The sequence below is a fragment of the Mastigoproctus giganteus genome, chromosome 4, assembly GCF_048544385.1.
Source record: "Mastigoproctus giganteus isolate SK-2022 chromosome 4, ASM4854438v1, whole genome shotgun sequence".
NCBI classification, from domain to species: domain Eukaryota; kingdom Metazoa; phylum Arthropoda; class Arachnida; order Uropygi; family Thelyphonidae; genus Mastigoproctus; species Mastigoproctus giganteus.
The window spans coordinates 132,344,975-132,371,204 of NC_143578.1; the positions used below are offsets into that span (position 1 = coordinate 132,344,975).

Sequence of the window (26,230 nt, forward strand, 5' to 3'; positions counted from 1 at the left end):
TTACTATTTTAGGAGTATCTTCTACAGCCGCTATGCTCTTCCGCACAATAAATTGAGAGAAAGTTCTAAGAGCTTTCGTTTCTAAAGAATGTATTATTAAAAAATCAAGTGGATCTGGTGAAGAATCATCTTTTTTGATTAAGATGATTTATGCTCATGGTGTGAACTTATAGGCTCTAGAGTCGCTGAGATTAAGGGATCCATGTTTGCTCCTTTTTTTTGGCTTGAGTAATGGATTTCTACTTTGATTACCGTCCCCTCCATGGGGAGGCAGAAGCGATAGCACCGGTGAACAAGAGATAAGAGGTTAGTGTTTTAATAAAGTTAGTTATATATATAAGAAGGAAGGCGACTTTCCTTTCTTGATAAAAAGCTTAATTCTTTATTTGGAGGGAACCAGAAACACTCTCACTCTCTCACTCTCTCTCTCTCTGCACTTAGGATCTCGGTGTGAGGAGGTTGATGATTATAACTACTGTGACAAAGACTGTAAAAGACCACAAATAATATAACCTAACCTCTAGATAGAAAGGTAGGTATGGCAATCACTGATAAGACTGTATGCTTTCTTACACTACACGCTAATACTCATGTCTGACTTTATTAAAAAATCAAATTTACTTTCCCCAATTAAACACTTCAGCTCTAGCCCACGTCGTGTATAAGTTACTCTCAGGTTATTATTTACCAAAAAGAGAGCCTTACATTTCATAGCACGAAAACGTAAATTTCCATTTTCAAAAAACCATCTTTAAAGCTTGCAAAAATCATCCTGATGAAGCCCCAGCTTAACTTGCATTGTTAGCCATATCTATATATTTATATCATCTGCAAAATTCAACATCGCACCCTATTTCATTATTGATATTACTCAGGAAGAACCAAAAACAAAAGTGGCTAAAACACTGAAGCTTGAAGAATTCCATTTATATGGCCCACTCTGAAGAATAGCCACTGATAACAACACTCTGCGTCTCGCCAATGTCTTCAGCAATGTCTTAATCCATATCAAATCTTACCTGTGACCCCAAAAGATTCCTGCTTGTAAAATCACTCTTATAGGATTGTATTGACTGCTTTCTAAAGTCCAAATGTCTTGTGTCGAACTCTTGTATAACCACATCATAGTATTTCATCAAGTTTGGTAAACAATATTTTCCTTTGCAAAGGAATAATAACCTATGTTGTTGTTATTTGGTTTTTAGGAGCATTAGCAACTAAAGCCATATTGCTCCGATGTTGTTGCTATACACTTAGGTTATTATCGTTCTCAATTTAATCTTGTAATGCATCTTTTACCACAGACTAGCCTTCCTTCCATTGAGTTTAAACTAACCGACTTATAGTTACTCGCCAATCTCCTTCTATTGTGTATTGGCGAGGCATTTCTGCAATACAAATTAATCCTGAATTCCACATAAACAATCAAAAAAGTTTCGCACATTCCTTTGAACCCTCTTTCACAGTATGAATGAGTAAATACCATTGGTACCAGTCTTTACTCATCTTCCAGCTCAGTAACTTTTTTGTTTGGCTTTCTTGTGTAATATCACTATCACATATCCTATAGTATTTATGGATATTAGTTTAGTATCATCCAGCTATACGTCAGGATTATCTGTCATTTTGTGCCATTTCTATTGAGCAAGGTTTTATCTGGTTTACTCTTTAACTCTTCGTATATACGTACGAAAAGAACTCCTTGGCCATCTTGGCTAATGCTTTACTCATGCTTCTCCCACCTTAATCCACTTCTGTGACCTTATGACAAATCAACTTGTAATTATTATACGAATATGAGCTGCCCCCCTCTGCTGACTTTTTCTGTTCTATCAAGCTCGCTAAATCATTTTCATCAATCTTGGCATGCTCCTTGTGTAGTACCTCTTTAATGGAATGAATACACTAATGGCTTTGATGATAAATGTCTTGAAAGCACTCCATGGATCAACAATACTTTCCCTAATATATTTCATCCGAACTGATTGAGAACATGAAGATCCCTTAGTCCACAGTAATCCCTCTTTCTAATTTAAAGCTCTTGCACTTGACTTGACGGCCATGGACTACAGAAATTTCACTACTTTCTGAAAGGCATAAACTATCTATTACTGTATTATCTAAATATGTATTACTTTATATACACAGATAATACAGTACTGTATATATAAAGTAATGTATGTGTGGTTAGGTGAGTGCAGTACCAGAGCAGCTAATGCTATGGGGCGTCTATATATCTTCTTTTTAATCGCATTTATTGTTTGGTCGGTTTTTCTCAGACGCTAAAAAACACTTCCCGTGAGAAAACTATGCAACTCTCGCCTGAGACTAATTAACTCAGCCACCTTGTAAAAAATGCCATAAAAATCCCTCATGCCATTTACGCGATTCGAACTCGGGCCTTTTCCATCCGGTGTGGGCGTACGGCGATTATAACCCCTGTGCTACTCGCAAGAGTGTGACACTTATGTGAATTTTACCTACGTGAAATTCGCTGTCATTTCTCATGGCGTTTCTGATTAGTCGCTCCTTTTGACGACCCTTTCCAACCAGGACCCATTTTTATATAACAGATTAAAATATACGAACAGTACTACATAATACGACCATATAATATCCACATAATATGACCATTGTATTCTGGCGCCCCTTTCTAATAGAAAAATTTAAAGGGACACTTTAAGCATTTATGTCAATTCATTTGCGCATAAGCGACCTTAACCAATTCATCCTGAATGGTGCCTCACTGTGCTGCCCATTGACACATTTCAGATTGTGGCTCATCGCATTAACCTGGTAAGTAACTGATCCCAAGTGGGTGAATCCAGATGATAGCTCATTGCGCTACTTCAGTGGCCGATTCTGGGTGGTGGTTTATGGTGATGAAGGGATAAAGATGAACCAATTCGCATTACAAAAATGGCGTTTATTTTTATATTTGGACATGACTTATTCTACAACTTAAAAATACACATTATTTTCATCTGACCGCTCATAGAACTGTAAGCACTTGAAGTAATTGTAAGTTAATAGCAAATCTCACTACCAGAATAAGAAATTTAATTTAAAGAAATTTTCGCATTCTTCATATAAGCAAAAAATATATATTTCATTACATATCATTACATTTAAGAATATTTTTAAACAATCGCTTGTCATATGTCCAAACGGCAGCCACCATCTCTCCACTCAGCATGCCACTTTTGTTATGCCATGAGATGTGCATGGCAATCGTTTATTACTGGCTTTTTTATAATCAGGATAGAAATAATTTTGTTTCATGTATAACTTATATGTAATTTGAAATGAAAACCTTAGTACTTATAATGAAAGAATTTCATCCTGTTTCTAAATTGTACCAGTTTTTATCAAGTGATGCTACCGTTTAACCATAAATTTTTTTTTTGGAATTTATTAATATGTATCCCCATATCTTAGCTGCAAGACAGGATTTAGCATGTAATTCAGAAACGTAAATGAATGTTCAATTTTAGATAGACACACGAAGACAACTTGTTCAAGAAGCTGAAGAAGTATAACTTCGGTGAACACGTTGTCTTCATGTATCTCCCTTTCTTTAATGGAACTAATAAATAAACTGGAGATATACACTGATGTCCAAAGAAAGTGCATCACTCCTTAAAAGTGTAATTGTCGCCCGAATAACGTAAGTATATCGCAATATTTCTTACAGATTGCATCAGATAAGGTTGACAGGCGTAGGTGATGACGTAATATTGCATCAGTTGTTTCTTTCGTAACAGCTGATGCAATCGTACTCTGCAAAAGTTATTCCTTGCTTGTGTCAGGATGGCGAGTTACATGCAGTTGAAGCTACGAAGAAAGAGTGCTATTGTTGCTTTACGTGAGGAAGGATGTTGTTCTCGTCATGTTGCTTATAGAGTGTCTTGTAATCAGTCGACAGTGAATAGATTTCTTTCCAAACTCAAGAATACTGGTTCTACTGATAGTAAAAAAGGAACAGGATGCAAATGAGTCTCTAGGTCAAAACAGGACCGCGCTTATACCTTTTTTTTGGCTGGTGCAGCATAAGCCATAGGCTTTCTTGCACCATTCGGCCATTGCTAATACTAATAACCGTAAAGCTATCTGCTGCCTGCCAAGTAACTGCATCTTCTTCGTCTGAGATGAAAAGAGAACAGGAAGAATACACAGGAGTGGAGCAAGTGCAGTAACAGTCAGAAGACGCCTCTTCAAAAATGGACTTGTAGCTCGTCGTCCTAAGAAGAAGCCCCTCCTCACAAAAAATGAAAAAGGCCCGATTAATTTGGTGTGAGGAGCATGTCAAATGGATCCCCGAGCAGTGGAAGTCAGTTATTTTCTCAGATGAGAAGAAATTCAACCTGCATGGCTCTGATAGGAGACAAACAATTCGCCGTAGACGTGGTGAAGAATACCATCCAGACTGTATGGTGTCTACAGTGAAATTCCCTACCAGCCAAATAATATGGGGGTGCATTTCATATCGCGGTGTAGGTCACCGCAGTTTATAAAAAGTTCCGTAAATGCCAATGGATACCTGGCTATATTGGAAGGCAAATTGCTGCCAACCATTAGAGACCATTTCTACCTGCCAAGTAACTGCATCTTTCAAGACGACTCTGCTCCTTGTCATTGGGCGAAAAGTGTAAGTAGGCACTTCTGTAGTTACTTTAACTTCATTTCTGCATTAGAGGTTCGACAGTAATGTGTTTACATTTGTTACAGGTGAAAAAAATGGTTGGAAGAACGTTCCATTACAACTCTTAGCTGGCCAGGAAACAGCCCGGACCTGAATCCTATAGAGAACTGTTGGCATCGTGTGGAATCTGCAGTTGCCAGAAAGAAACCAATGACCCTTCGTGAACTTCAGGAAGCCATAATTCGTGTTTGTAACCACGAATTTTGATTATCAGTTAATTATCTTCAGAAATTAATCTTGTCAATGCCTTGACGGTGTGCTGTCATCAGGGCCAGAGGCGGTTCAACTAAATATTATTTGCACCTGGTGAACTTTTCATTTTGTCTTTCATTTAAAATGATAAAACTGAAGCAAATTGAGGGCTTCTGATAACGTTTCAGCCATAATTGTCGTGTTTACCAAAACTGTTGTATAAAGGTTGCAACAGCTCATTTTGGAATATTTTGAAGCACCTGTCAAATATTACTTAGCTTTGCCTTAACTATTGATAAATATCTCTTGTTTATATTCCTATTTGTGATGCTAGTGATACATGTAACATACCATCGCGAAAAAGGGTTAGAAATGTGAAATTCCTAGGTGATGCACTTTCTTTGAACACCAATGTATATGCTATAAATCTGGCAGATATTTCTGATACAGCCACCACAAATAAATGTACTGACTACCTATGTCTTTTTGACATTTTATTGATTTCTGACTACCTGCAAGTTGGGCGTACAACTAATTGATTTGCCATAGAATTCAGCCTACCCTTGTAGATGTTACTTCACTGCATATCTGAGCTGCTTTCCGTTGAAAGTAAGTTAGTATATGAAATCCACATGGAACTCGATTAATTACAGGCCAAAGAGCATATGCGTACTGCATATAAAAACGGGAATCATTTTATACGCAATACTGTAAAATGATATATTAAACTATTAGATATGCTAAGTGAAACGAGATATAAACCTTTGCATTACTAGGAATCATCTTAATCCTCGATGGAAAAATGATCAATGAAATTTCATTGGTTGACAAAGAAAATCCCCCCCCCCCAAATCTCTTCCATCATGCAATATGATTAATGTCTTTTGAGGTTAAGGCGGGCATCATAGCGAGATCCAATCTTCCTTGCATTTCGAGAATATAGCTCTAAAATGGTGTTTGCAGGACACCTGCTAGCTAGTCCAGCGGATCGAACCTGTTGGTACCTCTCCAGGAGGCATCTGGGTCAGCAAGTGAATAATCTCGCTGCCTCTACTTTGCCAGATAGTAACTGGAAGAAGACCGAGTAGTGTGCAAGTAGGGAGAGGCATTGTCGAGGTCACGTTATGTGAAGGAGCTGGGTAAATTCTTGCTGCGTGTAGGCCATATCTGACAATTTCATTAGTTCATACAACATGTCCACTGCACACATTTTCTTTACTATTGAATACATCATGAATACTAAAACTAATCGAACAAACTTATCTGAAAAATGATCTAAACCTCCAAAACATTTCCTCATTCATTTCACAAATACATGTGGTCTCAATTACAATCTCAATTATCTCCATTTCCACTTACAGTCTGCCAAAATATAGTTACTTTTTCTTACAGAATCGCAATCATTGGTTGATTCATTCACTGCTCATCTCAGTTGCTCTAATTATTTGCTGTACGGTGCCTTTCGCTTCAAATGTGTTACTTGTAAATATGTCCGCTCTGATGTTCCCTATCAAAGATTTAGTAATTTGGATTCTCCTCTTTTCGATCTTCTCCGGCTTAAATCTCTCTATCCCAATTCATCCGTTGCTCATATCGATCTCATAATTCCATTAATCACTTGAAACCCTGACTTCCCCTCTTTGAAGCTCGACTTTCTTAAGTACAACTTTCCTAACAGTAAGGCATTTTACCTTGGTGAATTTAATGTGAACAACTCGAGCTGGCTTCAGATTTATAGTTACACGTATCCAGCTGGTCGAGATTATGAGGCTTTTGCCATTAAAAATGACCTCGCACAGATTATTTACCCACCAGAATACTAGACAATCCTAACCACACAGTCAACACGTTTAATCTTTTTCTCATAAACAATCCTTCCAAGTACACAGTCGAGGTGACTGATCCTATAGGCACCTGAGATCACAACTCTGTGATGGTCTCTTCTACAATGACCATTATCAGCCTCGTGTTTCTCAGCATTACAAGAATGCAAAATAAGATGTACGAAATTATTATTCTTCTTTTCTTTTGTTGGATTACTGTTTTCAATCTTCTGATATCAATTTTTGCTCACATCATGTCAGTGAAATGATTCTTGTAGGGATGAAATCCTTTATTCCACACTATCTTAAAATCCCGTCTTTTATCTAAACTTTTGTTTTCAATAAATGTGATATGGGTGCTCAAGATAAGAATGCTGTGTATCGCAGTTTGTATTGCATGCAAATCTCAAGGTTCATTTTCTGAATATACCAAAGTCGCAACAATTGTAAAGAAGTTATTAATCAGTTCAAACTAGATTTTAAACAGGCTAAAAGCAGAAAAGTTGCTTCTTGCCCAAACGGTAATCGATCGTTCTGGTCTCTAGCCAAAGCTACTGGCTGCAACTTCTACCATTTCCAGTGCACTTCATTCAATGCCTCCTGTAATCTTCCATCAAAAGTATGTCAGAAGAATTTAGAACAATCTTGACGCAAAGAAAGCTACAGGTCCCGATAGCCTCCTCTCGTTCTCAATACGTGTGCTTCTGAACTTATTTCTGTTCTTTGTCCCCTCTTTACACTTTACTTTGAATAAAAAATGTTTTTCCTTCTGCTTGGAAATTTGCTCGTATTCAGCCCGTTCCTAAAATGAGTGAAAAATCCCACGCATCCAATTATCCCCCCACTGCACTTCTATTTTTTCCAAAGTAATGGAGAAATCCATTAAATGCCAACTCCTAAACTATTTAGAATCCTTCCATCTGATCAGTGATCGCCAGTATGGATTCTGTCAGTGTCGATCCACTGGTGATATTCTGGCTTATGTTACCTGTCTATGGACAAATTTAATCGAAAAATTCGGTGAACCTCAAGTAGTTGCTCCTGGCATTTCAAAGGCTTTTGATCATGTTTGGCATAAAGATCTTCTAAATAAGCTACCATCTTATGGTTTGCCAACTTTTTTTTTTTTTTTTTGTAATTGGGTATCCATTTCTCTGTCTGACAGCTAACTGGGAGTGATGGCTTTCTCTCTTCGATCTACTAATGCTAGTGTTCCGCAAGATTCAGTTCTTTCTCCCACTCTTTTCCTCTTGTATATTAACGATCTTCTTCCATTGACTGGAAATCCTATCCATGGTTTTGCTGATGATAGCACATTGCATTCCATCTTCCAGTTTTAGAAACCTTGCCCTGCACAAACAGCTCCAACATCTTGAATATCCACTACCAATTCCTTTACATGCTGATATCCAGGTAATTTTTAAATGAGGCAAAGATAACTTGGTCGATTTCAATCCTTTTATAACGAAGTCCTGTCTTATATCTTGCAAAAAGGCTTCATCTGCTCCAATGTTTATCTTCGATGACACTCAGATTTTTAAACAAGATTACATATCTCTATTAGGGATTACATTGACCTGCATTCTCTCTTTCTTTTTGGAATAAACACATAAAAAATATTGCTTTTTCAGCATCTAAAAAAACTGGGTTTTCTCTTTTACTCTCGGCGTTACTTTTCTTCTAAACAGCTACTCATTCTGTACAAATTTCAAATCCGCCTTGCCATTAAATACTGTTCCACCCCCTCTGAGGAGTCCATTCAAAAGAGGGCAGTTAGGTTGATTAATGACCCATCTTTTACGAAGTCTCTCTCTCTCTCTCTCTCTCTCTCTCTTCCAAACTGGTCCGAACACATGTCAATATTTTCCAGCGCAACATATTCAAATTATATGAATTTCGTGTTCTAAATTAGTAGGTTTAGTCATTTTGGAGTAAGAAAGAGGATCAGAGTATCTTTCCTTCCGTTTAGTCTGTGCGGCTGACATAATGGATGTGACTGGAGGGGATAAATTTGGGATTAAATTCCAGTTGCTGGTCCGAAGTGAAGACTTACTCCCCACTGGTAGGAGAAAAAAAGTTTTTTACACTGCATACGAGTGAGTCAGTCCTACCCCAGTTTTTCCTTTCCGTGGACATGCAAACCGAACAAAGAGCAGTATACACAGACAAGCTATTTTTTCGACACAAACACTAAATGTGTCCTAGTTGTGGGCGGAGTCCTCTGAACTTTTCTGATGGAGTTTAATTTCTTTAAGTGAATTATTAATTAAACGTGTATTATTTTATTGGAAATTCCCATATCTTACTCTCTTCAAGCTATTCTACACCTTGCATCCGTATCATAAATGATAAAAAGTTTGTATGGATCATGAATACATAATGATAAGGTCATTGATTTGCATCGTAACTTATTAGCTATCAAGCGTTGCTTCCCTTCTCCGAAAACTAAAGTGGAAGTTTTCAACTAGTAACTGCTACCAACTTTTTAAAAACAACGCTCTTAGTCTTGGATTTTGCACAGGCTGATCATTTAATTCGCGGAATGGACCTATCTTAATTTTAATCTTCGTCACTAAGGTCTGCTGGTGCTAGCACTTGCGCCATCGATGAACCCACTAGCGGAAGCACTCCCGGAAGTCAATTCTTGAGAAGCCTTTGAGAGTGCTCGTTGTGGTCACAGATTCTCAACCAGAATCGCTTGAAAATTGCAGTTTTCTTCAAACAGTTGTCTTCTTAAACCTCTGATATTCCTTACAGCAGTAGGAGCACTCAAACCAAGTTGAATACAACAGCGAATAATTAAACGTTGATCATTCTTCATATCTTCTATTATAAAGCTCACAAAACGATTCACACTAATAGCACATAACTTAATGCCGCTTTGCAACTACCATATAACATGCCAGATCTTACAACCATGCCCGCGTATTGTTGGAGATGCATTATTATTTTAATGTGCTTATGCCAAGAGAATAGAAGTCAGGATAATCCCCCATAGAGATATATGATCGTACATTGCTATTAATAAGAATTTTTTATTATTATTATCCAACGACCAGCAGTTCACCGAAACTTGAGTGGTTGTACGGTGGAGCTGCCATTCCAGGAATTAAATGAGCAGCATGTGTAGTTAATATAACAATATCTCATTATTGATGAACACAAATTAAGCGAATATCCCTTTTACTCTCTTTATCTGAAATCGAAATCAATTGAATTTGATTGGCTGATGCTGCCTTCTGAATAGCGCTTTAATTTACATAGTAAATGTTTATTTACGTTCACATTTTATTGACTTCGATTATTTTTACCACAGGATTGAGAAAATAATTTGTGTCGAGCACCTGAATCAATAATAATATACAGGGTGTAACATTAAAATTTGAAGCTGCACTAAGCTCGCCATGTAAGATTTTACAGAGCACAGAATTCGAACCAGTTTTTCACCTTAGTGCCTCAGCAAGTGAGATGTGTAAGGATTATATTCCCTTCGCTGTAGTCATTTCTTTTCCACTGCTCAAATTTATGCATTTAGTTAAGTTAACAAGTAATACTGAGGAAATAGAGTAATCACCGATATATAGCAATTATTAAGTTTCCACCGATACCCCTTGGGAGATTTTGAGAAACGGCTCCATAAGTTGCCTTATGTCTGAGTAATAGAACTGCTCCACATTGGAACTCGTTAATATAAACGATCTCAACTGATATTATTCTGTCACCAAAGTTTATCAAGCTCAAGGTTTTCAGCACGGTTATGGTCTTCTTGTCAATCTAGAAGAAATCATTACAGAAAGCTGGAATATTAATGGAATCCGAGATTCGTGTCAACGTGCGCCTAAGACGTTGTCATAAATCCTTCTGATCAAAACGGTAAACTACATGAAATTAACAAACTAAATCATAATTCATCAAACTGCTCATCTTGCAAAGTGCGATTTCCTAATGCCATAACGAGACTCTGACTGATAATCGCTGATGAAATGAAACCTTAATTAAGCAGAAGTCTCTCTTCATTTATCTTCCCTATACGCAGGCCAGATTGCTATGGTTCACTTAGAAAAGCGAAGGCGATGTATAGTGTTTCTTAAATCTATATTTCTCAGATCGCATTCACAATATTGCCAATTCTTAAATAAGTAAATTAAGTATTAAAAGAAGCTATAATTATTAAATAATTACTTGAATCTTAAAAAACTAAACTTATAAAGAAATAAATTTTCTACTGCAAGATTAAATAAGGCCTATTCCTAAATCAGTATCTGCTTGAGAAACGAGATCACCTCAAAATATGTCCGATATTCGAATTAGGAGCAATACTGCTGGATGATAAACAAGAATTTCCAAGAAAATCCGTGCAATGAGACCAACTATCTCGGCCGCGGTATAGAAGGACGGTGGTCACAACCGCTGTGCAGGCTAACGTGATAGCCGTGAGGGTTAACGTTTTATATTTTTAATTTCTTATGAAATAAATCCGCCATTTCATTGACCCACACATAACAACTTATTACTTCATTATTTAAAGAAAAGTATCAAATCATACTTAATGTTTTAGATGATATAACCGATAGAAAACTCTGTGGATAGTAAATACCTAATATTTAATAATTTTTAGTGCACATTACGCATCAATCATAAACTTTGGCATTTAAGAGATAAAACAGTCTATTCTTGGATTAGATGTACTTGGATTCAACTGTTCTGTTGTGTTGATGGAGTTCTTTTATTTGCTGTGTTTATTCCTCTGAGAAGAACAAATCAGAAAAATGCAGTCTTTTTTTTTTTTTTTTTTTTTTTTTCAATTTCGTGACTTTTTGAACAGTCTTTAGCGCTCTTTAATTTTAATTTAAAAACAATGTAACACCGCAACTGTTTTTCTTAATGCCCAGTACTACGCACAAGATATGGAAACTTAAACGCATCCAGTCTCCATCGACAGTAGCTATGTTACGTTGATCGTTCTTATCGCGTGACTGAGGACAACTTGTTTCATATAATAGATATCTGTAGCCTTAAGATCTCCCTTCAGAGAACACGAAATGCATCGTTCTCGGCTGCTCTGTCGTCAGCCAATACTATCAACTGACGCACTGAAAATTGGCGGAGATCTAACGATAATGTACTTCCATTTTTTGCCAAGTTCTTTTTTTCTCCATAACTGTTTTTGATGTGTGGTTATTGAGGACAATTTACGTTCTATGGATTCAAGTACAAATTATAGTTCTCAATGATGCAAATAGGCTGAAAAAAATATCTTTAGCGGCTTATAGGTCTAGAGAAAAGCTTTAGCAGCAATGGTAAGAACATTTTTTATCCTTCTCTGCAGGACAGTTTTTAAATAATAAAATTATTAAGGATTAAAATTCTTTTGATTTATCTAAATTTTCTTTTAAATTGTACAGCCTCTCTTGACACACATTCGAATTCGCCTTAAGTAGATTTCTTATCCATATACTTACATCAAATGAGTATCGTGTCAATTCATAATTGCAGCTAAATGCACGCCTAATTATTCCCTTAGGTTCAGCTAAGTTGTTTCTGCTGATTTGTTGGTGAATCAACAGGTAAGCCTACAATGCACCTATTACAGTCTTAGCTGGTAGATATTTTTGTATTTGGTAACGAATGCTCAGGTAGGATGGCATTGATCAGGTTTGGAAAAATAAAAAAATTCGTCAATATCCTATCTATCATATGTTGCAATGTCAGTCGATCACGGCAAGAAGAAAATGCTATTTGCTGTAATCTTAAATTGTCAATAGATTGACAATTATTGCAGGGTGGAGGATCATCATTTGTGAGCACTATGCGCTAGGTAAGTACGGCCAATTCGTAATCTGGAGAATATGACTTTTCTTTTTGTTTCTTCTTAGGTTTGATGACCATTGTACTACTGCTTGGGCTCAAATTTGATGTCAAGTACTTTGTCTATTCTTTCCAAATGAGTAATCTATTTTTTTACAGGTCAGTTGCTAATTTTTTTTACAAGTTAGTTTATATTCAATGTAAAGCATCTTCAAGGCAATACTTTAGGCAACGGGGTCGACTTGTTGGTTTCCTAGAATTCCAACATGCCCACCGGTCCAATAAAAATGAGCTGTTATGTGTATGAAGTAAATGTGTTCAAATTTTTGGAAATTTGAATCATATTTACAATTTTAAAATCACATTCCCAAAGGCTAGTTCTATTGCAAGCAACTCAGCGGAATATATGCTACTTTCTCGTGGAAGCTAGACGGATGTTATTTTACGTGGAAGGACGGCAACTGACCCCACATATCATTCTGACGTAGAGCCATCTATGAATAATGAAAAATATTTTGTTCGATGTGCTGCAAAGAGTTGCAGGCGGACAGCTGGTGGTGTGGCAGCCTTCTCCCAGATCAAGATCTGGGTAAGTCACAAATTGGAAGATGGTGGAAGGAATTGTCTTGATGACTGGGCAGCGTTGTCTACCGTCATGTTTAGTTCGCTTAACAGTCCTTGGGTTCGGATACCAAAAGGTCAGTTGGAAGTCCGACGACAGTTGTAGAGATTTTCCCATCATGGCTCAAGGACTGATGGTCACGTGGGGCGATCGGTCAGGACCTTTAATATAAAAGCGTAATGCAAGCACGATTGCATAGAAGAGAAGACTCATTTACTTCAACGCAGAAGTTTTGAACAGCAGAGGTACAGAATGCTCCAGCGGCAGTCAAGATGACCTCGTAGTGGACTGGATCAAACCAACGAAGTGCACTATCTCCAGCAGCGGCATCTCCTGGGAACCATAATAGTGTTTAGGTCTAACAAGAACCCGGAAGAGCCGGAGTAGGGAACAGTGATCTGCACCCCATGAAGATGACGAAAGGGCACGAAGGATGCTAAGCTCCTTGGCGCAACTTGTCCTTAGCTGACGAATATGTTGTAGAAATGTTGTTTGTTTGTTATGTTTGTTATTTGGTTTTTAGGAGCATTAGCAACTAAGGCCATATTGCTCCGGGGATATGCGGTGGACATTCCCTGACCTTTCCGCATCATCCGTATTTGATGGTGACGGGCTCGAACCCCGGTCTAAATCAAGAAGCGTATGCTACGCACTGCTGCTCCTTCCCACCTGGCTACGGAGGCGCCGTAGAAATGTTGTAGAAAACGTCTTGTCAAAAAAAAGTCCTAGGAATTTTACTTCTGCTAAAACCGAGATTTTTTTTTGTCCACGCCTTAACTCTGAGCCAGATGAAGATTACGTTTACGACAAAAATGTACATAAACGATCTTCTGTGACGGAAATCAACTAATTAGCCAATGACCAAGATGTAAGGTGATCAATTGCTTTTTGCAGTTGCCTTTCAATGGCCCTCACATTACATGCATGAATGGAAAATATCGTAAAATTATCAACATGGTGTACTGTTGGTGGAAATTGTGTACTGTTGGTGGAAATTGTTTTGTTATAGGGTATTTCGATAGTAAACAGAGTGACACTCACTTAGAACGGATCCTTGTGGGACTCTCTCTCTCTCCTCTTGTCAAAACTCGAGATAGTGTGGATCCTAAACTTTTGTTTTTGTTTTGAAAGTTTTAGTTAATTGAATATTTAGGATCCTTTCCAGACTTTGGGAAGGCGAGGACAATTGCCTTTCGCCAGGAATTCGGAAATTCTTTGTCAAAAAAGATTCTATTAAATAAAATAAAAAGATGATTTTTATATTGTAGTGAGAGGTGTTTTATCATTTCGTAATGGATATCATTTGGCTTGACAGAACTCGCTCGTATGAGTTGAGTACTACACTTCACGCTTCCTGCGTAAAGGGCTTGCTGTGTAGTTTAAGCCCTATTGAAGAGCAGTTTAATTCACATTTCTCACTTTTCTATTTTAGGGGCAAGAACGATGGGGAATGATTTTACTGCAGAGATTTTTTGCAAATGTTTCCCCCTAGAGTATTTGCAACTGCAGTTGAATATCACTGTACTCTAGGATGCTTGTAGGACATGGCGGATATTTTCTCTACCTTTTTCTGTTGAATGTTATCCCAGACTACTCTTGGACTAGCAGCCTTTGTTCTGGAGGAAGTAAAGTGGATACACGATTCCCTTTGGCTCTGATGTCGGATGTAGAATGTTTTGGCACGTGCACGCGTTTATTAACGGACACGCTATCGAACATCTGGCACGTGCACTGTGCCAGATTTTCGTTTAAAGGATATAAAATTTTCTGTGGTGGGATATCGACGAAATATTCCCCATGCCTTGTTTTTGGCTTTTCTTGCTGCTATGCATTCTGAATTCTACCAAGGTTTTCGAAATAGTGGAAACCGTGTAGACGTTTTTGGAATTGCAACTGCTGCTGCGTGGAAAATACCTTCTGTAATGTACGTAACTCATCATTGATGAGCTCTTGGCTAACTGTGCTAAATTGTTCGAAGGCGTTCCAGTCAACCGTATCAAACTTCGACTGAGATATCCTTGATGGTTGGTATGGTCTTTTTACAGTCAGAAAAGATATCACAGGGAATTGATCACTCACACTGATTTTCTTCAACTTCCATGTGAACAAAGGGAAAAGAGAAGGGGGAGTAGATAGAGAGATCAATGGCAGTAAATATACAGGTAGGCATATAGGAAAAGGTGTTCGAACTCAAATTTAGGAGAGAGAGAGAGAGAGAGAGAGAGAGAGAGAGAGCTCGTTATTTTCAAGCATGCGCTCTATTTATATCCCTTCGAATCAGTGTCTGCTTTACTCCAGAGGCTATTATTATGTCCATTAAGATCTCATAAGAGAACGGGAGAGGCAGGTACACAATGAAATCATCAAGGTATATCTGGGAGATTTTTATATCAAGTGGCTAATATACCGAAAAAATTGTTAGGGAAAACCTTATGAAAGGCGAATGGCAACTTGGAATGGAGTACGTTTGCCCAGTAAGATGGCGACTACACCGTGAGCAGGTTCCATCCCCAATTCTGTCTTTGTGTATTATGCTGGCATTACGTAAAGTAGGATCTTCATCCTACTTCATTACGTAAAGCAGGATCCTCATCTATATCTCCTGCAAATAAAAGGCACACTTGTGCCTAGGTATCATCAACGTTCCGTCGGAAAGCTTTCGAAGTGCTGAGGGCTTAGTTTTTTCAGGCTTAGATTTATCTTTTTTGGCAAAGTGCGGACGTCCATTTCTTTCGCAAAGAGTACCACAACATACCTCCTTTTTACGTCTGATACCTCCTTTTCCTCAAAATCCATGTTTTCCTATGTTACAGGGGGTTCTTCAGGTATTTTAATCTTATCTCTTACCATTTAATCTTACCATTTTTTGTTACCGGTGAAGCAGCAGAAGGCTCAAATCCATGAGTGGCAGCTGATGGTCTTTGTGGGTGGGTTTTTGCGAGCTGAGTAAGCAGGTTGAAATTGGAGTAAATGACACTGACATGGTATGGTCATCTTCGTTTGTGTCATGACGGTACACTTCCCAGAAATATTTTGGCGTAGGTGAGCATGACACTATTTACTGGCTGGACGCGCTTTCTGGCCTCTTGATAGGAAATGTTTAGTTCTGTCTTCCGTTTTTTGAATTTTTCTCTTCCTTCCACCGCTATCATGCTCCAGAGTATGCGGGGTGCTGTATTGAAAATTTGTACAAATTAGCTTTGTAGCTGAACATTCCTTGCTCTCGTGGTCTTTGGCAACATATCGAGCATAGATAAGGTTACCAAAACAAGCTGTCTGTGAGTGGTCGTAATTTTGGCACTTAAAACACCTCGGAAGATTTATAATGTAAATCCTTACTGGGCAGTTTAAGTAGCCTTCTTTGATCTAACTTGCAGGCCATGGAATCTGAATGTAAAGATAAGAACTGGAGTATTAACGAGATTCCCATCCTTTCGCATCGATATTCGCTTGACAGTTGCCAATCTTTGATCTTTCATTTCAGAGTAGATCTCTTCTTCAGAGACATGAAGAAAATACCACGAGAAGAGGTCAGAGATTCATGTGGGGTTACGGTGATAGGTATTCCCCTATCGATGTGGTTCTCAGGATTCGCTGGCCGTGTTTTGGACATGATGCTTCAACTAAAAGGTCTCCAGAACGCAGCCTTTTCACGAATTTTTGTTGATCCTACCAACTCTTCTTACCCTTCTGAATGAAGATGGGCGAAATTCACCAGATTGCGCTCTGTGGTGGAATGGATGGAATGGAGAATGAGGAAAAGCAGTGCCACGAGTGGTGATGTATTTCAGTTCTAGGTCTTTTTATAAAAGTGTTGTCTATATTATCTAACAGATTTCGTAATTAGGCCTTTGGTGGAGCCCCAGAAGAAGGGGAAATATTTAAATTACTCACACGAGTAAAATAAAATTTCTGTCCTACGTACCCCCACCACCGCAGAAGCCTACGAGGGGACACCCACTCGCGAACTAGCGATACTGCGTACGCGAATGGGACGACAAGCTTGCTTAGAGCATCATACCCACAAAAAAAGGAAAAGAAAAAAAAAAGCTATTATATTAGGGTCACTCGGTTATTTCTTACATATACCCATGTGTATTGTGTCTGTTAATTGCCTGTTTTGCTGGACGAAAAAACTCGTTTCTGGGAAAAAGCGTTGCTATCTACGCCTGAGAAAAAAAAATTCTGCTGTATAATTACAAACATTTAAGGACAGTTAAGGAAGTCAAACATAAATGTAGAAACACAGAATTCCACTAGGTTCTACAGAAAATTATATACAGAAGAGTTCAAAGTTCAACCTGATCTTTTCTGTCTGTGCATTATACAATTGAAAGATTCCCCCATAATCACTCCAATACTCCATTCAACTGTAGTATTGGAGTGATTATGAAGGCGGTATCTGTCACTAATTCTGATTTTATTCCGGATTGAGGCAGTACTCTGTGTACCTCTTAATAGTGCTAGCATAACGAGCCAATGCTTCATTTTACTTGTATGTCCAGCTTCAGCCCTCGTTTTCATTAAGTGTATGAGATTAGTGGTGGTTGAATGTTTGCGATATATGTTTCAACGTTTGTCCCGTTTCCTTTTTTTTTTTTTTTTTTTTTTTTTTTTTGCATTACTACAGACTTCAATCTACCACACGTTTGGTTGGGATTGGATTTTAATGGGCCGCTTTGGTATAGAGGAATTCTGCTACTGTCATTGTTTGTTGTGGTATATCTATTGACTCATCCCGCTCTCTAATTTACTACAGACTCAGTGCAGATCAGATAAGACAATAGACATATACCGAAATGTATAATTTTTGATATTTTATCTAATTTTCTGTGGCGAATTTACAGGCTGTTCATATGTCAGTTTGAAGAGAAGAGAGTTCGTCCAAAATGTACAGATTACTGGAAGTGTTCACTAATACGAAAGCTGTTAGCAATTGTCCATTAAGAGGAAATTAAGTTGGAGAATATATTGAAAGATCAATTGCTGAACTGGATCGAGATGGGATACGCACGAATATGTGAGCAGCAATGTTTATCAACGTCAAGTTATGTTTATTCAAGTAAATTTTCTTATTAACTGTCGTTTTAGACGAAATTAAGAAAACCCCAACGGGTGGTGCTCGTTCCAATCAGCCATGATACAAAAGGGGAAAGTAACTGGCTGACTAAATCAAGATCAGGACGAGTATAATCATGACTTGGCAAGAGATAGAGAAACTACAGTATTGCTAATCCGACAGGAACACGCAGAGTTATAGCAGATCTCACTCAGTTATAACCCTTTTGAAGAGTTCAGGGCGGTATATGAGGTAATCTTTGTGGGATTTCCGCTGAAAGCAGTTCTTTAGCTTTTCTGCATGCCTGTATTTTCATTTCAACTAGAAGATTCCCAACTCCAATATCAAAACCATTTTATGGCACTTAAAAACTTCATACTGGATTAGGAGGTAGTCGGATGATGTTGTAGGGGTTTTAGGTGCATCAGCAGCTTAGGACATATTGTGCCGTACATAAAATGGCTGTAAATTGCGTGTGTTCAGTGGTCGATTTGCTGTTTGCTGGAAGAAAAACCATGGTACCCTCGAAAGACCAACTCAGTAACGTTGTAAAAAAATCCTAGCGTCATTGAAGGGGATTCGAACTCACGCCTTTTCTACCCGGTGTGGGGAGGAAGGTGATTATACCAACTGCACTACACCCACGAGGCAGATTTGGTCAGACCTGGCACCTTAGGTACCCAGATTTTACAGTTGTCGGAAGATTTGGTATTTCCAACATTTCAACAGCCATATTTTCAAGATATTTTTGAATTAGAAATAGTGATAGTTTACTGGTTGATTGATCTGTCGTGGAGTTCATAATCAGGAAGAAGTGGACCAGTATGATCAGTACAGTCTTATTTTCTTCTTGCAATCAATGTTTGCCTGTAAAAAAAAATTCTGGATTAAAAGAGCCTGTGGACTCTTTCGGTTTATCCATTTTTCGCTCCTTTCAGCCGTGGGAGAGTGGCTTTCTTTTCCCAGGATATCGACCCTGCCGCGTGGAAGCAGTAACACTGAATGACCATGTAGGTTACAGGAAAAAAAAAACAAAACTGAAAGGTAGCTTTTCCTTTCTAGACTTTAGATGAGTTTACCTTTAATTTCTTATGTGCACTAAATAAATTCCCGAAGAAATATAATCGTAGGATTCTTAGTACGATTTTACAGTGAAGCGCCATCTACCAGAAGCAAATCGCTTGATCATTCCAAACGTTTGCACCCCTGGCTTAGCTGCTTTAATTCACATTTACAAATTTTTATTTACCCTGTTGGGTGTTTTGAACTTTGTTGCATTACGGATCATAAAAGACATATTTAAAGCGTAATATGAATTACTATAATTTTATATGTGAGGGTTCCTCTCACTCTTCTGTTTGCGATTGCATGTATTTAAAGTCTTTAAACTGAAAGAAATTCTCAACTCTCTCTCAAGACAAATACACAATGGTTATACCAGTCACAACCAAAAACACCGGATGCTAAGTAATAGCGATGAGTCGTACCAGACACAAGTAACAATCTCTCCTGAAGTGTATGTGTGTGTGATCACGAGATATAGATAGCTTTATATATTGATCGCCTTTCTGAAGATTAATGTTTCGTGCATGACCTGCACAAGTTAATATCATCTTTCTAGGCATGTTCCATTATGCACTTCAATTTTCATTTGTGAACTAAGAATACAGCTACAGAGCCCTTTTAAATTCTAATATATTAAATTAACACCTCTTTCATCCAGAAAAGCTATATGACACAGACACTGTATGACTTAACTAGATAATCTGTAGTCAGAACCATAGGCGTTATACACATACGTAAATACGAGTTGTGTGAAGGATAATATCATCTGGTGACAGGAAGTCAATTATCATCTTAAGCTACTTTTTTGCTCCAACAGCACAGGTAGACTTTAGTACTGTTGCCTCCATCATAGACCTAGAAAAATGAACAAAACGCCCATTTTCTCTTTCACTCACAGCCACCAATTCAAAACAAAGAGGAAGAAATTCCTTGTGGACTATTACTGATTTTATAAAGATAATACTGATATCAGTGAATGGACTAATGAGATAAAGTGCTTTTCAGAAAAATAAAGCATTTTAAAAGATACAAGAAACATTTCTCAGAAATCGTAACACAAAACACTGCAGTATAAGTTCTTAAAGATACCGCAAGGATTTTTAAAACATTTTCACTAGCGCTTGCTTTCCCATTAACTACTATTAACACTAATATTTTACAGAAACGGAAGCAGTCCTATCTACAGGTAGATTTGTCGTTCATTAAACTGGTAAACCCCTAAATATTTCTGCTTCTGGCGACAGGAGCAGAAGCAGAACTTCGGCGAAAAGAGAGAAATGTAATCAGTAAGAAAAGAAGCGTATTCAAGCATGCACCCAGGGTGGACGAAGAAATTTCAAAGACTTCGTATGAATTAGCGTAAAAAAAAGAAAATTAATAAAGAAATGAAATGAATAAACTGGATGCAAGAGATCAACAACGCTATTGTAATTGGCAAAATTTCAGGAAGCTTTTAACTCGCAATAAGTTTTCGGACTGATATAAGAAAACTTCCTGAGAATTAAAGCAACAAAACTACTTCTTTCGGATTGATCCAATAACCAACTATCATCCAGCTAATGGCAATCTGTGGTGAGAACAACTTGCGGAAGCGGGAGGCTTCAACAAGTTGCTCTCACCTTGTGTAGGATAATAGGTCTACAATCAGTACTATATCTGCACCTTATCATGGATAAGGAGAAAAAAATAATAATAAAGAAAAAAAAACAAGAACTACAGTGGCGCCCAAAAATAACAACGAACGGCGGAAGATTGGAAAAAACTTGTTTGGTCTGACGAATCTCGGCTCTTTCGCGCTGATTCGGAGGACCAGAATATGGCGAAAAGAGCAGCTGTATGATTGCATGGGCCCATCCCAACCAAATAGTCAGCATTCTGGAGTCTTTACTACACCGGGGAGAGTTAATTATAGAAAATGGATCTCACCAAAAAACTATCTATGCAACGAGGGGGGGGGGGTGCCTCAGGGTGGGTGATGTCGACCACCCTCTTTGCAATTCTATTTGAACCATTCCTTGCTGCACATCCAAATTTCTGCCTCTTTCGCCGATGATTTTAAATTTTTTATTATTTCAAAAGACCCCAAACAGATTCAAGAAATTAATAATCAAACCTCCAGTCAAATTTAACAATTAATAGATTATTTATAGTTAGCTGAACTCCAACTAAACAATGTGAAGTCAGCCCACATGACAATTACGAAGAGGAAGTTCAGGAATGACATCCGAGTTGTATTTAATAGCGAAACGATTCCAAAAGTATCATCGCATACTGACCTAGGGCTAACGTGGGACGAAGATTTAAATTTCAAAGATCACTTTCTCAAGACAAAGAAGAAGACCTATGCTGCATTCTGGGCTGCCACAACATCAATTTGATTTGTCAATTCATTGTCGGTGTCTCAATCAATTTGATTTAGTATTAGCCGCATGGTGCAAGAAAGCATATGGCTTATGCCGCACTCTACCACCCATGTAGGTAACTTATTTTAGTAATTTATAACTCGCTGCTAAAATAAAACTTCCTGCAGTCCAATCTAAATATCTCCACACGTAACTTGAATTTATGTCCCCTAGTTCTAGCATCATTTATAATCTTGAAATTTTCGTCCTCATTCATTTTACTAATGCCTCTCAGAGCCTTAAACACCTCAATCAAATCTCCTCTAAGGCGTCTAGTTTCCAAACTCTGAAACCCACATATTTGAAGTCTTTCTCTTTATAAGGACGCCCTTTTGCCGATCTCGCCAGGCGAGTTACCCGTCTTTGCACCCTTTCAAGAAGCTCGATGTCTTTCTTTAGGCGCGGTCTCCATACTTGAACACAGTATTCCAAGTGTGGTCTAACAAAAGCCTTATATAATGAGATTATCACGTCCCTATCTCTACTTGCAAAGGTTCGATAGATCATCGATAGGACACCATGGACCTTCCTTGCAACCTGTTTAAAATGCTCAGAGAATTTCATGTCTGACCGTATCGTAACATTCAAGTCCCTTTCCTCCAGTACTGGGTTTAGTTGAACTCCACCAAGTGAATAAGTTATTTTGGGATTACTGTTTCCCAGGTGTAAACAGTAATCATTTTTCTGACAATTCCTGAAGTCTATCTAGGTTTCTCTGAAGAAGCTCAGCTTGACAGTGATCATTAACTACTCTACCAATTTTAACATCATCTGCAAATTTAAACTTTATGCCGTCTATCCCTTCATCAATGTCGTTTATGAAAATTAAAAACAACACTGGTCCTAATACTGATCCTTGGGGAACCCCACTTCTTACATAAACCCAATCTGAGGAATAGCCATTTATTACAACCCTCTGCCTCCTGCCCTGAAGCCATCCTGCTATCCATCTAAGGATTTTCCCAGTGATTCCAACCTGTTCCAGCTTATAAAGCAACCGCTCATGTGGGACTGAGTCAAAAGCTTTGCTGAAATCTAAATAAACAATGTCGAAATTATTCCCTAAATCCAGCTCATGAGTGACCCTTTCAAAATAGCGAACCAGATTTGTTAAACAAGATTTTCCCTTTACAAAACCACCAATGCTAAATATCCTTGAGAATTTCAATTCTATCCAAATGATCCTGAAATCCACCCTTGATCATTGCCTCCATGATTTTCCCTACCACTGAAGTCAGATTGACAGATCGATAATTTCCCACTTCACTCTTAGGATACACCCTTATGTATGGGAGATACATTGGCACTTTTCCAATCCAATGGAATCTCCCCAGAGTCTAGTGATGCTCGCATAATTAGACTCAATGGTTCAATGCACTCACTTGCCGCCTCCCTTAAGATTATAGGGTATATTCCATCAACTCCAGGAGCCTTACTGGCCTGTAGGCTCGAAAGTTTTTTCATTAAATAATCTTGCGAAATTTCAGTATCATTAATTACATATTTTTCAATTTCGCTCCCACAATTTCCCATTTCCACGAAAGGTTTTTCATCTGTAAATATCGATGCAAAATAACTGTTGAGTTCATCTGCAACGGCAGCTGGTGTATTTAATACTATCCCCTTTCCCTTACGTAAAGGTCCGATCTGGTTTGTCCTGCTCTTCTTAGCATAGGTCTGACATAGCCGAGTGGTCAAAGCGAGAGTGCTATAGCACGCGTTCCTTGAGTGGACCGGGATCCAAGCCCATAACTACTAAATACGATAAATATTTATATTGACGATTTATTTTAAACTCTACTGACTTGGTTGTCGTGCCGGAGTATAAATAGAAAATTTAATTTAATTTTAATTATTTATATATGTGAAGAATTCCTTATACCCTCTGTTTGCAGCGATTTCTCATAAACTGCCTTTGCCTGTCGAACCTTTTCTGGGCTCTATTACAGATCGTCTTGTAGCTGTTATAGGTTTCATTACTTTTTATTGCTCTGTAACTTTTCCATGCCACCTTTTTCTGCTCAAGTAATGTGGCAACTTCACTATTCATCCAACTTGGAACCCTCCTCGTGGAGTATTTTTTTAATGGTAAATACGTATTCAAGGCGTCTGTGGTTAATGTTTTAAAAGCATACCACAGTTCAATTGTATTCGTTCTCTGTACGATATCTACCCAGTTAATAGAGGCCATGTAGTACCTTAAGGCATCGTAATTTCCTTTTCTGAAATTAAAACTCATTCCTTTGCCTTTTATTACTGCTACCTCTCTCTTCATCATCCACCGTAGAACTTCGTGATAACTTCCTGCTACTGGTTCCTCTACTTCAGCCCTGTTATGTTATCTGATTCATGGGTGATGATGAGGTCTAAGATTTGTCAATCCATTGTCGGTGTGTCACTCCTATACCTTTATATGCATCAAAAATCTGGTCCTCAGCACCTGCCTCTCTGCGTAACAGATTCTTGGCGATGGAATACTGGATTCTGCGGTGGCTGAACCGTCTGGAAGGGTAACTGTTCACCATCTCCAAATCCATTCTTCTAGTCAATCTAGGCATGACTCCTGGAAGCTCACAGTTCTTAAAAAAATCTGTCCGCATTCTCTAAGCTGCTAATCCGTTAGATTGATGCCCCCATCAATAGAGGATATTATCTCACTTCCCAAAGCATGCAATAGAAACCACCAGAGCGGGCAAGGTCCACTTAGGATGAAGCTCACTATCCTGGACTCCCTAAAAGGAATGTTCCCGTGTAACATGATTCAACACCTTCTCCATAGATCCAAATAAGTTTGGAGAAAACAGAAGCCAAATTATGGACGAAATCTGGAACTACTATAAAAGTAGAGTTTTATTTATATGAGAAATGTAAATAATTTAATGCAAAAATATATTGTTAAAGCAAAGAAAATTGTAATGACAAAAAAAATTATATGTAGCACAACCTGTATTTGCAATTACAATATTAATTTAATATCAATTTTATTTTAAAGTTAATCGTTTCTGCTATTAAGTAAATATAATTTTTTAAACAATATCAATATTTTAAATATCAAAAATTTGTATAAAATTGTATGGTGTATTTAAAAAATATATATTTGTACATCCTCCTAGCCTGTTCAGGGGGTGAAACTAAGGTTAATAAACAGATAATAATAATAATAATCCTGATAGATATCAACAGGGAAGCTGCTTTTGGCGTGATGGTGTGTGGGGTATTTTCGTGGTGCCCAATCGGCCCTCCCCTGACACCAGTGGAGTAACATTTCGATGCTACAGGTTATCTGTAAATTGGTTGTTGTAGGGTTTTAGGCGCATCAGAAAATTAGACCATATTGCACCGTGTATAATATGTCTCTAAATTGCGTGTGTTCTGTGGTTGGTTTGCTGGATGAAAAACCTGAATTATCGAAAGAAAAATCCATGCTATCCTCATTTGGGACCGACTAAATCAGCCACGTTATGAAAAAAAAATTCCTCGCGTCATTGATAAGATTCTAACTCGGATCTTTTCCGTTTGGGGGGAAAACGGTGATTATGCCAACTATGCTACCAACGAGGGCATCTGGAAATTGTTTCCAACACGCACATCCCTTAGTGACTGCAATATATTCATCTATGAATGGGTTATCCCAATTCATGCCACAAGACAAGACTTGTACGGAACTGATTCATGACTGAGGAGACCTAATGCGCTGCAGATCTCGATTTTATTGAGTCCTGCTGTCACCAGATCTCAATAAAATTGGACATCTGTGGGATGAGGTGGAATGAAATCTTCGGAATACTTGTAGAGATCCGCAGTCATCCGATTTGCATTAACTGCAGAAAGAAATCGAGTCAACATTTGGACTAGTATCCTCGCGATACGATTTCGATACCTCCTGGAGTTCACGCTGCGACAAATCCAGGCTTTTTTTAGGGCTGGGGAAACCTGCTCGCTATCAGATAGTTGTATCTAACAAAATGTCCGCTCAGTGTATATATATATATATATATATATATATATATATATATATATATATATAAACAGAAAATACTCCACATGGTTATCGAAGTTGGTTAGATGCCAACCACTTAATAAATGTAGGCATAATATGAAAAAAATAAACCTACTACAAGAATAAATCATTATCTCCCGATCCCATCCGTGGTGTAGGGAGAGAGAATTCGGTTGAGTCGTCCAGGAAAAGTATTAAGAGAACTATTAAGAGAACTCTCTATGTATATGCAGTAAAGAAAAACTCCTGAGTTTCTGGATAAAAATAAAACTTGCACCGCCGCCTAATATGTGCTCAATTACAGGTTCCGAGTGAAAAATAAGTCTTTGAAGAAAACTATTCCTCCGTCTATGACGGGATTGAACTTTTTCAAAAAAAAAAAAAATGGCATCGACATTAAGGGTTCCTTCGAAGTCGTTGGCAGGTGTTTAATCGTTTCATAATGGACACTGTCAGGCACAACAGCTTTTTGATGATCAATAAGATGCTCTATTGAATATTTATCTGAAATGTTTTTACTTTCCTTATTCGTGAATGATCTATTATACGGTTCCATC

The 26,230-nt window shown here is 37.9% G+C and overlaps 1 long non-coding RNA gene across 1 annotated transcript in view; it reads right to left on the bottom strand.

Moving 5' to 3' along the window:
• LOC150087070 (uncharacterized) overlaps window positions 1–26,230 on the bottom strand; it is a 442,591-nt gene that overhangs the window by 63,932 nt on the left and 352,429 nt on the right. The gene's annotated exons all lie outside the window — the stretch shown is intronic.